The sequence below is a fragment of the Pseudorca crassidens genome, chromosome 7 (assembly GCF_039906515.1).
Source record: "Pseudorca crassidens isolate mPseCra1 chromosome 7, mPseCra1.hap1, whole genome shotgun sequence".
Classification (NCBI taxonomy): Eukaryota; Metazoa; Chordata; class Mammalia; order Artiodactyla; family Delphinidae; genus Pseudorca; species Pseudorca crassidens.
The window spans coordinates 39,795,609-39,808,119 of record NC_090302.1 but is presented as its reverse complement, the minus strand read 5'-3'; positions in this window follow the sequence as shown (position 1 = coordinate 39,808,119).

Here is a 12,511-nt window from a genome sequence, read left to right as displayed (position 1 = left end):
GCCTTGCCAACACCTTGATCTTGGACTTCTAAGATGCCAGAATAGTGAGAAATAAATTTCTATTATTTAAGCCACCCAGTCGATGATGTTTTGCTATGGCAGCCTGAGCAGACTGATACAGCAGATGATTAAAGCAAGGAAAGATTGTCATATTATTTTACTGGTAGTGGTTTATAAGGTAAATGTGGACTACATGCCAACCAGGATGGAGAGGTTCTGTTGGCCAGTATAGACCATTTTACAGTAGAGTGGACACATTAACTGTGGTTTTATAATTCTCTCCTTTTCTAGAAATAATGCTGACTTCCTCCTTCCTATTAATGTTGTTTAATTTTTTACAAGTTTTGATATACATCACTAAATTTCAGCTTGTATAATACAATCTTATTTTAATATCACTGAGATAAGACATTAATTAGGGCTGAAAACACTTCAGTTGTTTCTGTTTCTAAGTATTGTTGGTAGACATGTTCTCATGTCTATATATTGATAGCAGAGCATGTAATACATATTAATTTCTATTTCAATTTGGAAGTTTTATCGTAAGTCATAAAATGGATCTAAGCTTGAGTTCTCAAAGCCACATTTTGTAGTCATCATATAAGGTGATATACCCATATATACAAGATAGGTAAACCAAAGATACCCAAGAATAATATTCCAGACCCATTCTGAGAAACACTGCATTATATTTACCAACGAAATGATTTGGAAAAATTTAGAGGGGAACCATTTGTGATTCTGATATGCAGTGGTACCAAAATGTGTTATGATCACGAAAGAGCAGTTTGTTGGAATAAAAACTAAATTTAAAGATCAAACATTTAAAGTCTGGAAAGACTAACTAGTTAAAAATTTTAAACCTTATTTCTGTGTATCGAATGATAATGCCCAGTGAACAGATGGAGGCAGGAAACTTTAGGTCTGTGCCCACATCTATGGAGAAGCGGTGTAAAGCAGGAGGCCTGGAGTCAAGCTATCTTTTAAAGGATATTGGCATATTGGTAGCTTGAATCATATATTATGCTTCCAATTTAGTGACATTTTTACATTTACTGAATAAATTACTGAAAAGTACCTTGTATTACTTTGATAATCAAATTATTATGGAATACATATTTAGACAACATTTTAAAGCTTCCTTTTTTTAATATTATCAAAATGCTAAAAAGCCTGCAAAATCCCACAATTAACTAAATATAGAAAGGAGACAGAAATAAACTTCATGAATTTTAAGTTAAAAAAATGTCAAAATATAAACCCCAAAGTAAATGTTCCCATAAGGATAGTTTTGTCGGCATTGGAATCATCTGCTTTATTTATTCAAGTGATGAATATAAAATTGAAGGAAAGAACTCAGGCCAGTTAATGTTTCCCAGCCCCAATATGTATAGAAAAACTATTAAATCCATAACATTTCCAAGTAGTGGTTAGCGATGCTGGTTTTTGGACTGTTTGCCCTTTTCCCACCCTTGCCTTTTGTCTCGTAGGGATGTTAATTCCTGCAGGCTGTGTATCACAGGCCCTATTAATGCTGGATTCCACCTGGATTCAGTCAGTGGGTGACACGGGAGGGAGACTGGAGTGCATGAGCATGGAAGAACACATTCTATCTAATGTCCTTATTTCCCATATGACAGAATCCGTTATGATTCCATATTCTTCCTGGAATCCTTGAACCTCAGGCAGCCTAGTTAACTTGGCTCTTCTCTTAACCCTTCCAGTAAGAAGTGACATTGGCTTCTTGTTTGTTTAATTTCTGGGTTTTCTCACCATCCCTTATATAGCTCCTAGCTTTTTCATCACTTACCTAGATTAAATTCTCATTGTTTTCAATTCTTACTGGTCCAACCTTGATTGATGCATTAACTGTATTTCCTTGAAGATACAGAAGTTCGCTATGCTTGTTAGCTCCCCTACAGAGAAAAATATAAAAATATACAGTGGATATGAAAGGAAGAACAATAAAACACCAAATATTTCTGTATGGCTAAAGAACTCACTCAGTTCAATAAATTGATTATAGGAAGATTATAGGAAGAAAATCTAGATTATAGGTGAATGCCTAGATTATAGGAAGAAAATATTTATTATTCCTTAATATACTACAATTCACTGGAAAATGGATAGGTCCATCCTAAATTTAGTCCAAGGCAGTTCAAAACTTGAAGAACTTAAATGGACTTTATTATAATACCCTGTACCCCGAAACCACCTTGTGTTGACTAGACAATTTAGGCTATTGCTGGCATAAATTTTGAAGGCATGAGATCTCTACAAAATTTTCCTTTTTTAACCAGCAGAGGCTGAAAATGAGGTTCAGTGAGTCACTTCCTTCCTAAATCTATCACTACCCAAACAAGCTAAGCCAAAGGGAAAAAAAAAACAATAAAATAATGAGCTGATAACTGGTATTTGATGCAATGCAGCAGATGAGGAAGTTTTGTAATATGTTAGTCTGTTTATCCTTATATAAATTCTTTAGGGGTGACACTATAGAATCATCAAACTAAAAATTGACCAAGCAGATAGTCTCTATCTATAATCCTCTACTGTAAATGATTTGATAAAACCCAAGTATAAATGTTTCAACTGTGAACTTCCAGTATTGTACTCTCAGCATCTTCTTTTGTAATTATATCAAGAAAAGTCTCAAGCATTTCCCCTAGTGTTTACTGTTGTTAATTCCACCTGTTTGCTTGTTAACTACGACACAATTAATATAAATACATGTATTTTTCTTTAAGTAGTGTGAATTATTTTCCTAAACAGGAACCTATTTATTCCCATGATTAACACTATTTCCTGTCTGAAAGTCTTCAATAATGGCTGCTAATAAGCTGAAACATAAAACATCAACAATGGAGCAACAGGAACTCTCATTCATTGCTGGTGGGAATGGAAAATGATACAGCCACTTCTCAAGAATGTTTCGCAGTTCCTTACAAACCTAAACAAATCCTCACTATACAATCCAGTAATGAGCTCCTTGGTAATTTTCCAAATGAGTTGAAAACTTATTTCTGCACAAAATGAAAGAAGCCAATCTGAAAAGAATACATACTGTATGATCCCAACTATAAGATATTCTGGAGAAAGCAAAACTATGGAGACAGAAAAAAGATCAGTGATTGCAGGGGCTTGGGGGAAGGGATGGAAGAATAGATGAAACACAGAGGATTTTTAGGGCAGTGAAAATATTGTGCATGATACCAAAATGATAGAAACATGTTTTATTATACACTTGTGCAAATCAGAATGTACAACACAAAGAGTGAACCCGAATGTAAACTATGGACTTGGGGTGATAATGATGGGACAATCAATGTCTGTTCAGTGATTATAACAAACATACCACTCTGGGACGAGATCTAAGCTGACTACCTTATTTGTTCATCAAAAACCTCCAGTCTCTCTTAACAACGTTCACTGATGTCAAAACTGAGTCATGTCGTCAGGAATCAAAACATCCTTACTTCTGATTTGTTCAACTTTATTTAGTAGCCTCTCACAACTATATATAATATTCACGGTTTTGACGATTTGCAAGGCATAGCCCAGAAGACCTATATGTGTAGTGATTTATAGTAACTCTGGCCTGCATTTGTATCAGAGAAGCAGAGGTGCTGGTTGTGATCAAACACAGCTTACAATCCCGAATCTATAGCTCAAAGTAGTTATCGCCCTCTGTTCTTCATCACCTAAACTCTCTATGGTATTCATCATTATTTAAGACTGAATGTAGCCATGGCTAAAATCACAATGATGTCTGACACACAGTAGGTGTTAAATAACTCTTTTCTGGATTGAGGACTTGCATCTGTCATTTTTCTTCTCGCACAACTCTCCTATACTTCTCTCATTCTTTTCTTGCACTAGTTTCGCTTCAGTGTCTTACACAGAAAAATTACCTATGTTAGTGGTTTCCTAACAAACCAATAAATATCTTCTTTCAATAAGTATAAATACCAGGAGGCAAGAATATACAATGGAGAAAAGACAGTCTCTTCAATAAGTGGTGCTGGGAAAACTGGACAGCTACACGTAAAAGAATGAAATTAGAACATTCTCTAACACCATATCTGAAAATGAAGCCACCCCCAATCCCAGACATTTATGTCAGGAAACCAATTCAAGAAAAGTGGCAACTTACACCACAAGAGCAGACTGCAGAGTGCATCCAGTAGCTACAGGTATCTGTTCCGGGCAGTCAGGCATGCCAATGATATTGCTCGTTTATGCCAAGGAGAGTATTTCTGTCTCAGAACCCACTTCTACTCTTTTCATTTTATTTCTTATTCTAATTTAAAACAATTTGCCAATTGTAAAGTGTATTTTAAGAATATGTACTCATTTTTTCAACACATTTCATTGAGCACCTATTATTATGTGCCCAGCACTGTCCTAGAAGATGGTTCATCAATGAACCACTCAGAAAAAAATCCTGCTAACATCTAATATTCCAATTTGAGAGACAGTAAATAAACATATATTTCTTTATGAATGTATAAGTATATATATATATATAATATAATATAATATGTCTGTGTGTGTATATATATGCCGATAGTAAATAAACATATATTTCTTTATGAATGTATAAGTATATATATATATATAATATAATATAATATAATATAACATGTCTGTGTGTGTATATATATGCCAACAAGGGTAAGGCACCATGGTAAAGCGGATCAGGCGTGTTAGAGTAGAACACTTGCTATTTAAAAGAAGCAAATGTGCCTGGAGCTGTTGAGGAACCTCGAGGAGATCAGGATGATAAGGAAAGGGTGGCTGAAGGAGACAGAAACAGAAGATTGAGTTAGAGAAGGTTTAGCCTATGTAAGGTTTGTCTTGGAGGCCTCATGTTTCCTCCGATTGGAGAGACTCAGCAGAGGAGAGACATGCTCGGAGTGACCTTGAGGGGATCACTCTGGCTGCTGTGTTGAGGATCCATGGAAGGGCGCAGGGGCAGAAAGAAGCAGGCAGAGCAATTGGGAGGCCAGTTAAAAGGCATTCTGTATAGCTTTCCTTTTTGAAATCAGAGTTTGTAGAACCATTTTTACAAAAATGGAAATGCACACTCGGATGCTGCTGAATGGACAGGAATGGAGCTAGGAAAATCACAAAATCACATGGATTCATCTGAAGTGGTATGGAATTTTAGAGAAAAAAAAAGTATTCAAGGAACAAGGGCAAACTGCTCAAGCTGAAAAGTTCAAAGGTCACTCAAGTTTGTATTTCAGATCTCGAGCCTTTCAAGTAGATCAAAGGTGCTTGTCTTTGTGTGACTGATTCAGGGGGCTGCCAGATGACCACATACGGCGGGCGGCCTCTGTTTTATGAGCCTGCCCTACCTGCTGTTCTCCTTAGGGGTTCTGACTTCCTATTTACTCTGCTGTCTTATCCTGGCTACTCAGTGCAGCATGGGAAGAAAAGGAAAACTTTGACTTGGGGTTTGCAGCGGATGCTTGCAAATTTTGAGTGATCAAATTGTAAGATTAACAATGTTCTTTAGCTTCATTCACCAGAGATTACACAACATTTTCCAGAAGAAAATGGTTCCAAAAAATCACTGTGGGGTCTCAAGAAACCCTGGATTTGAAATGCCTTGGTTAAAATCTCTGCTGCCCAGCTAAGCATCCCTACTAGTCTTCAGCCCATGGAAATCTCAATTTTACTTTCTAGAAGGGCAGACTAGACCCATTATCTGTGTTTGAAATTTGAAAAGATTAGGAAAGAACGAGGAAAGGACTCCAGGGTGGAGAGGAAGAATGGAGGCAAGTCAGGCAACATTTATAGGACTCCTACGATAGCATTTATACATAGTGTTTAAGTTGCAAAACACTGTTTACTTACCTTATCTAGTGAAATTAGTGCATAATTTTAGTACCCTAAATTTGTATTACTAGAAATAAGTATTAGAAAAGTACCTTTGATATGCCTTTAGTATTTTATTTCTTTTCAAAATTCTGTCAGTCTTTGCAGGGTTTTCAATAAGTGAAGTGTGTTTTCCACGAATACTGTAGTATTTTAAAAGTTGTATAATTGAAAATCCAAGAAAATAGTGAATGACTGATTTCCCCCAAAATCATAATTTTGTAAAAATCTTTGACTTATTACTGATGATATATTTATTCACAAATTTTTAATAAAACATTTAATGTTAACACTTTCAATTACAATGTTTTTGTAGCATCTTGAGACTCAAGACTTCTACCATAGCTTTTCACCTAAAGTCAATCCAGCATGCTGAGTACCCACTGCCTGTATAGTGTTGCAGCAAATAGTTGAAATGAGTAACTCTCTGGGCAATTCTTGCTTATTATAAACCTTCTTGTACTTTGACTTAATTTCCTAAGCATTTCCCAAACTTTTATTCTTTCTTTCATTTTGTGATGCTACTGCAAAGAAAAGTCCCCTCCCTAAATTTATCATTTAGGATCATACAAATCATTAGACTGATCTCATGTAAATTCAGCCACTCCTAATTATGGCCAACCTACTGAAAACCAGACGTATGCCCAGGGACTCTTCACATGACCTCACAACACTGGTTTTGAGGAAGGGGTACATGGAGGCACCTGCAATATCAACCTAGTTCAACGAAAAGAGGAGGTCTTAGAGAGCAGTATTGAACACATAGTCTATGTCTCAAGAACACCCTAATAGTTTCTTGGCTTCTCACCATTAGAAGTGCTCATGATAAACAGACACTGAGAAATAAAAGTCAAGGACATAAAGAATGAGCTTCAGAATACTAAGTAAAATAAATTTTAAAACATAAAGATCAAGGTGATTAGAACGAGTGATAGAAGACAAAGTAGAGCCAGATTACTAAATGAGATGTAAAAGTATGCTAAGATACAACAGAAAGAAATGAACACTGTGTCCGAGAAAAATCTAGTACAGAACAGTCAACACTGAATACAGTCTTGATGAAGTTACCAGACTTCAAGGAAAACAATAATTCTTTTGGACATCAAAATTTTTTTAAAAGGTCCTAAAGCAGGGAGGGGGGAATTTTTAAAGTATGAGTGACTTCTCAAAGGCAATATTTAAGGATAGAATATTATTTTTAAAAATGTATACAAAACATTACAAGAAAAAAATAGCGTGACCCAGTAGTCTTAAACTGAACCAAATTCTTCTTCTTCAGGTATAAAGGCAAGAGACATAATCAAAATTTAGGAAATATAGTATTTATGAATGTTTCATGAAAATAATTCTTATTCACAAAATCTAAACAATCAAGAGATAAATCAAAGTAAAGAGCTCCGAAACAATAAAGCCCTAGTAGAAAAGAACTAAGGCCAAATACCAGCTGGAATTACAAAAGAAAATACAACTCTATAAATCTTCAAATACAGAGGAACACAACAAGCCTAGCAATGTTTGGGAGGTGCTAAGTGTAGTGAGGATGCTGTGAGAATATTAAATGCACTTACTTTCTTGTCTTCATTAAGAAACAAAGGTTTTGGTGTAAAAACATGCATCAAAATCTATCCCCTAAAAAAAGGAATAAGACTGATTTTCTAGGGCTCATGCTATACAATACCAAAAACAAAACCAAAAATGACCATTTAGTAGACCATAAGTAAACTTCATTGAATTCCAAAAAGTTAATGTCAACTTTTAATGTCTACTAATGTCTAGTTTTACTGGACAATGATAAAAAATCTAGCAATACCAAAAACTAGATACAAACACACAAAAGAAACCCAACAATCTTCATAGTTCATGATTTTGTTAAACCACTATTGAGTCAAAGAAGAAAACTTAAAATTGCAGAATACCTAGAAATTAGAAGCCATGAAAACATGTCAGAACTATGAGATATAGTTAAGGCAGTGCTTAGAGAAAATTTATAACTGTAAGTACCCAAGAAAGAATCAAAATAAATTAAACCAAATTAAGAAGTTAGGAATTGAACTTAGAAAATACAACTTAGAAAAGGAAATAAAAGAACTTAATAAAGATAAAAACAAATTAATGCATTAGGATGAAATCCCTTTTCATCTTGGGGGAGGTGGGTTGTCTTTTTTTTTTTTTTAATGCCTTTAACTGATTGGATGAGGCCTACCCACACTATGGAATGCAGTCTGCTTTATCCAGAATCTACTGATTTAAATGTTAATCTCATCTAAAAAATACCTGCACAGGACTTCCCTGGTGGCACAGTGTTTAAGAATCCACCTGCCAATGCAGGGGACACGCGTTCAAGCCCTGGTCCGGGAAGATCCCACATGCCGTGGAGCAACTAAGCCCGTGCTCCACAACTACTGAGCCTGCACTCTAGAGCCCGCAAGCCACAATTACTGAGCCCACGTGCCACAACTACTGAAGCCTGCGCGCCTAGAGCCCATGCCCCGCAACAAGAGAAGCCACCACAATGAGAAGCCCGCACACTGCAACAAACAGTAGCCCCCGCTCGTTGCAATTAGAGAAAGCCCAGCACAGCAACGAAGACCCAATGCAGCCATAAGTATAAATTAATTAAATTCTATACAAAAATATATATGTGTATATAAAAATACCTGCACAGAAATAAATAGTTTTTTTTAAAATTCATTTTTGGCTGCATTGTGTCCAGAGGATACAAAATTAGGTGATGTGTTGTCCCTGTCCTCAAGGCCCTTTCACTGTGGTAAAAGAAATCAGCCATACACATAAACAGGTACCTTGTGAATTAGAAAGTAGTGTGCTATGTGAAAAATGCCAAATATCACTCTATAAAGAAACAGAGGAGGGCGTAACTTATTCCAGGCAGCAGCATCCAGGAAGCCTCTTTGGTGTAGATGCCATTTTAATATGACAGTAAAATATGGGTAGAATTAATATATGCAGGGAACTAAATAAATCAAATAAGCAATGGATACCCAGGGTTCAGAAACAAGAAAATTGACTTTACAACTTATGGACTGGAAAATCACATGATCCATTTATTTTTCCATGCTCACTCATTAGCCCTGTGCCAATAAGATTCATTTTCAAATGAGATTTATTTTAATGTTTTTAGACTTTGACTTGTTAAAAAAAAAAACCACCTTCCATAAATCTCTATTTCTTCTCAGGAAACCTATAAAAATAGTTTCAGTTTAACCTTTAGTTATTCTCCATAAATAGTACTGGTGACATGGAACTGAGTGGTCCTTAAATTGGGGCCTGCGTATTCTCTGATGTTGCGCTCTCAGGCAACCCAAAGAAGCAGCATGTATATACCTAAAACATTTTACTGTAGATTTAGGACAAAGACTTCGTTTGGTTTTGTGGCTGTGTTGTTAATGTCTTTGAGAGGTTTGTCGCATACACAAGGATCAGCAGAATGTATATTCCATGTCAGCTAATCTTTTGCTTTTTTATGAAAACGCAAAGAACAGCATGTTTTAGTATGCTGAAACTAAATAGGAAATCTAGTATTTCTGTGATAATTAGAAACCCAGCATGCCATTTACATCACCAATTGGGAATGCTGCTGTGACAGGACCAGGCTTTCCTAATGTCACTGGCCCTCAAGGCTGATTCTTGTCTGTCCAAAGAAGCTGCAACATGGAGATGTGAAAAGAATTCTCACTGGCAGCCCATTTAGGCTTTCCCTTTGTTTTACAGACTAGTGTGATAACCTAAAAGCCACTGTTTTGCTTTCTGGCTTTTGATCACATACATTCACCCAGTCATTGGCTCTTCCTGCCACAACTACATTCAACAAAATGAGGATGTAATGCTTTATGAAATGAGGATGGATTTCATGAGTTTAAAGACTCCTCCCATGTACTTCCCTTTTATATTCACCGCTGTTTCCTTGGTTGTTAAAGACCTCACTCTCTATTTTCAGGAGGCTTATAAATTACCCAATCAGCTAAAAATCAGAGGTGCTGAAGATACATCAATAAGGGCAGATTGATCAACTCAGCAAAGTTTCAGAGCAGGTAAGCTGCCCTCTACTGGATGATCCATTAATGATATGCCAACTGCTTTACATGAAAGGTGCACAGCCCACAGGGTTGAAACCACGGATCTCCTCTAAGGGCCATGGATGAACTAAAGGAATCAGCAGACCATACTGATGGCTTCTTGAAACTGAATGTTGGTGAGTTTCCTAATGCTGACCCTGAATCTCTCCACATGGTTCCCCCTGGGCTGAACTTATCCCACCTTTAGCTTCTTCTCATTCTCCTACAGCCATTTTCACCACCAGGCTACATGACCTTCTGAGGTGGAGAGAATCTTAGGTCTTTCTCTTTCCTAATTCCACTGACATGGATCTAACCCTTCCTTCCCTCAGGTCTCCCCTTTTGATTCTCAAAATCCTGATGTGCATGTCAAAAAAATGAAATGCCGCTATTAAAAAAACAAAACAAAACAAAACAACCCTTGCTTCTCCTGCAGACAATGTTGAATGCCTCTCACTAACTAGGAAAGTCACAAACAAGCAATTGGGAGGTAGAAAGCAGAAAGTTAAATATTTCAATCTATGACCTGGATAGATAGATTGACATGAACACAATTACATTTAGCTATGATTTCCACCATAGCTAGTTCCACAATATCATAAAATAACCAAAAATGTTAGTTTTTATTATTACAGTGTCATTCTTGCTTTATCTTTTAAACTTTGTAATTTTTAATTACATTTTGATATGAGTGTATGAATTATTGGCTTAAATAGAAATTTCTAATCAGAAGCTTTGAAACCTGTGAATTTATACAAGATTACTTTTAAAAATGGAAAAATCTGAAGGTATTGAGAATTGTTTCAGACATGATGTTTTTCCAGATATTCACAGTAAGTATGACATTCAATAAATCATAACACTACCCTGGTAAGTGGTAAGCATCAGCAAAATGAAATATATTTTGATGTTTATTTAAAATATGAGGTTTTTAGGAATCACAAACCTAAAACCTGGAAAAATTTTACTAGAAAACTTTGACACAAAATGGTCTAATTACATCATTCTCATAGCATAATTTAAAACCCAGTGAACACAATTTGGAGAAAAATCACTAGAAATTTTTCCAAATAAAAAAATAGAAGACTTTGTGAGGAGCAATTCAATAAAAATACAAATAGGCAAATAAAATATCTTTCAAAGTTAACTTCAAGGTCATTTTCAAAAATACTTTAAAAGATGAAGCTCATGTAACTGGAGAATATTTGATAGAGCTCGTGTTATAGGCATGGCTAAATCTATTTTGGATCAAAAAGGGCAGCCAAGCTGAAAAAAGGTGCCCATATTGAACTTGGCGAGTGGTAACCTGCATCAAGGACATCACTTATTGTGAATATCCCAGCAGCCACTGCATCGTTCACCAAGAATACTCACCTCCAACAATATGCCTCCTGATTTCCTCTGTGTGTTCAATGGGGTGGTAAAAATGGAAACTTTTAGTTTTAATAAAAAGGCCGGTGATTTGAGTATCATTTAAAAAAAAACCAAAACACAATAGGAAGTGACTTGGAAAACTTATTTTGTAGACCAACTCCAGCTTCATCTGGAAAACTGCAACTCAGATGTGCAGAAAGAGGACCGTTACTTTCTGACCCTGGCTTCAGTAAGTATCTTCCTCACAGAGAAGGGAAATGAAGACATCTAGTCAAGGGTCAATCTTTGGATAAGATTAATTAGTTCTTTTTTGTTCTCAATGATAAAAGATGTTTAACAAAACTGGCTTATCTAAATGATACTTTTTTCAAGGCTAAATAGTTCAGTCAATAATTGCAAGAAGACACTCTGAAGGTTGTTGCTGCATATGACAAGGTCATTACAATTAAAATGAATGTTGAGAGCTGAAATAGGAGAATTGCTGTAGGGATAATGAGGTATTTGAGCACTTTAGTTCAATGAAAAGTAATGGTGTTGGGCTTCCCTGGTGGCGCAGTGGTTGAGAGTCCACCTGCCGATGCAGGGGACATGGGTTCGTGCCCCAGTCCGGGAAGATCACACATGCCGTGGAGCAGCTAGGCCTGTGAGCCATGGCCGCTGAGCCTGCACGTCCGGAGCCTGTGCTCCGCAACAGGAGAGGCCACAACAGTGAGAGGGCCACGTACCGCAGCAAAAAAAAAAAAAAAAAAGTAATGGTGTTTATGATGTCTTTGTTAAAGAATAACATCATCATTCATCTTTCTTTGCCGCAAAGAGTTCTTTGATGAGTATATGCCAGAGATGGTAAAAGAGAATGCCCAATGGCGCAGAGAAATTTCAGCCCTGTCACATGGCTCAAATGTACAAACACCGTAAAATTTCCAGCAATGGTATGTATATATGCCATCTTGAACTGTCTCTTTGGAAACATTATGGGCATTTTTATTCAGTGATCATTACAACATAACTTATAAGTCAGTAAAAGAATAGGTTTGTAATCTGAGTCCACATGTCTATCCATATATACATTTTTATTGGAACACCAGAAGGTATTTCCAGGTCATGGAACCTCCCTCATTTCAATCCATTTCATTTTTAAAATTCATAAAGTCATTGCAACAGTATCTTATCCAACAACCAAG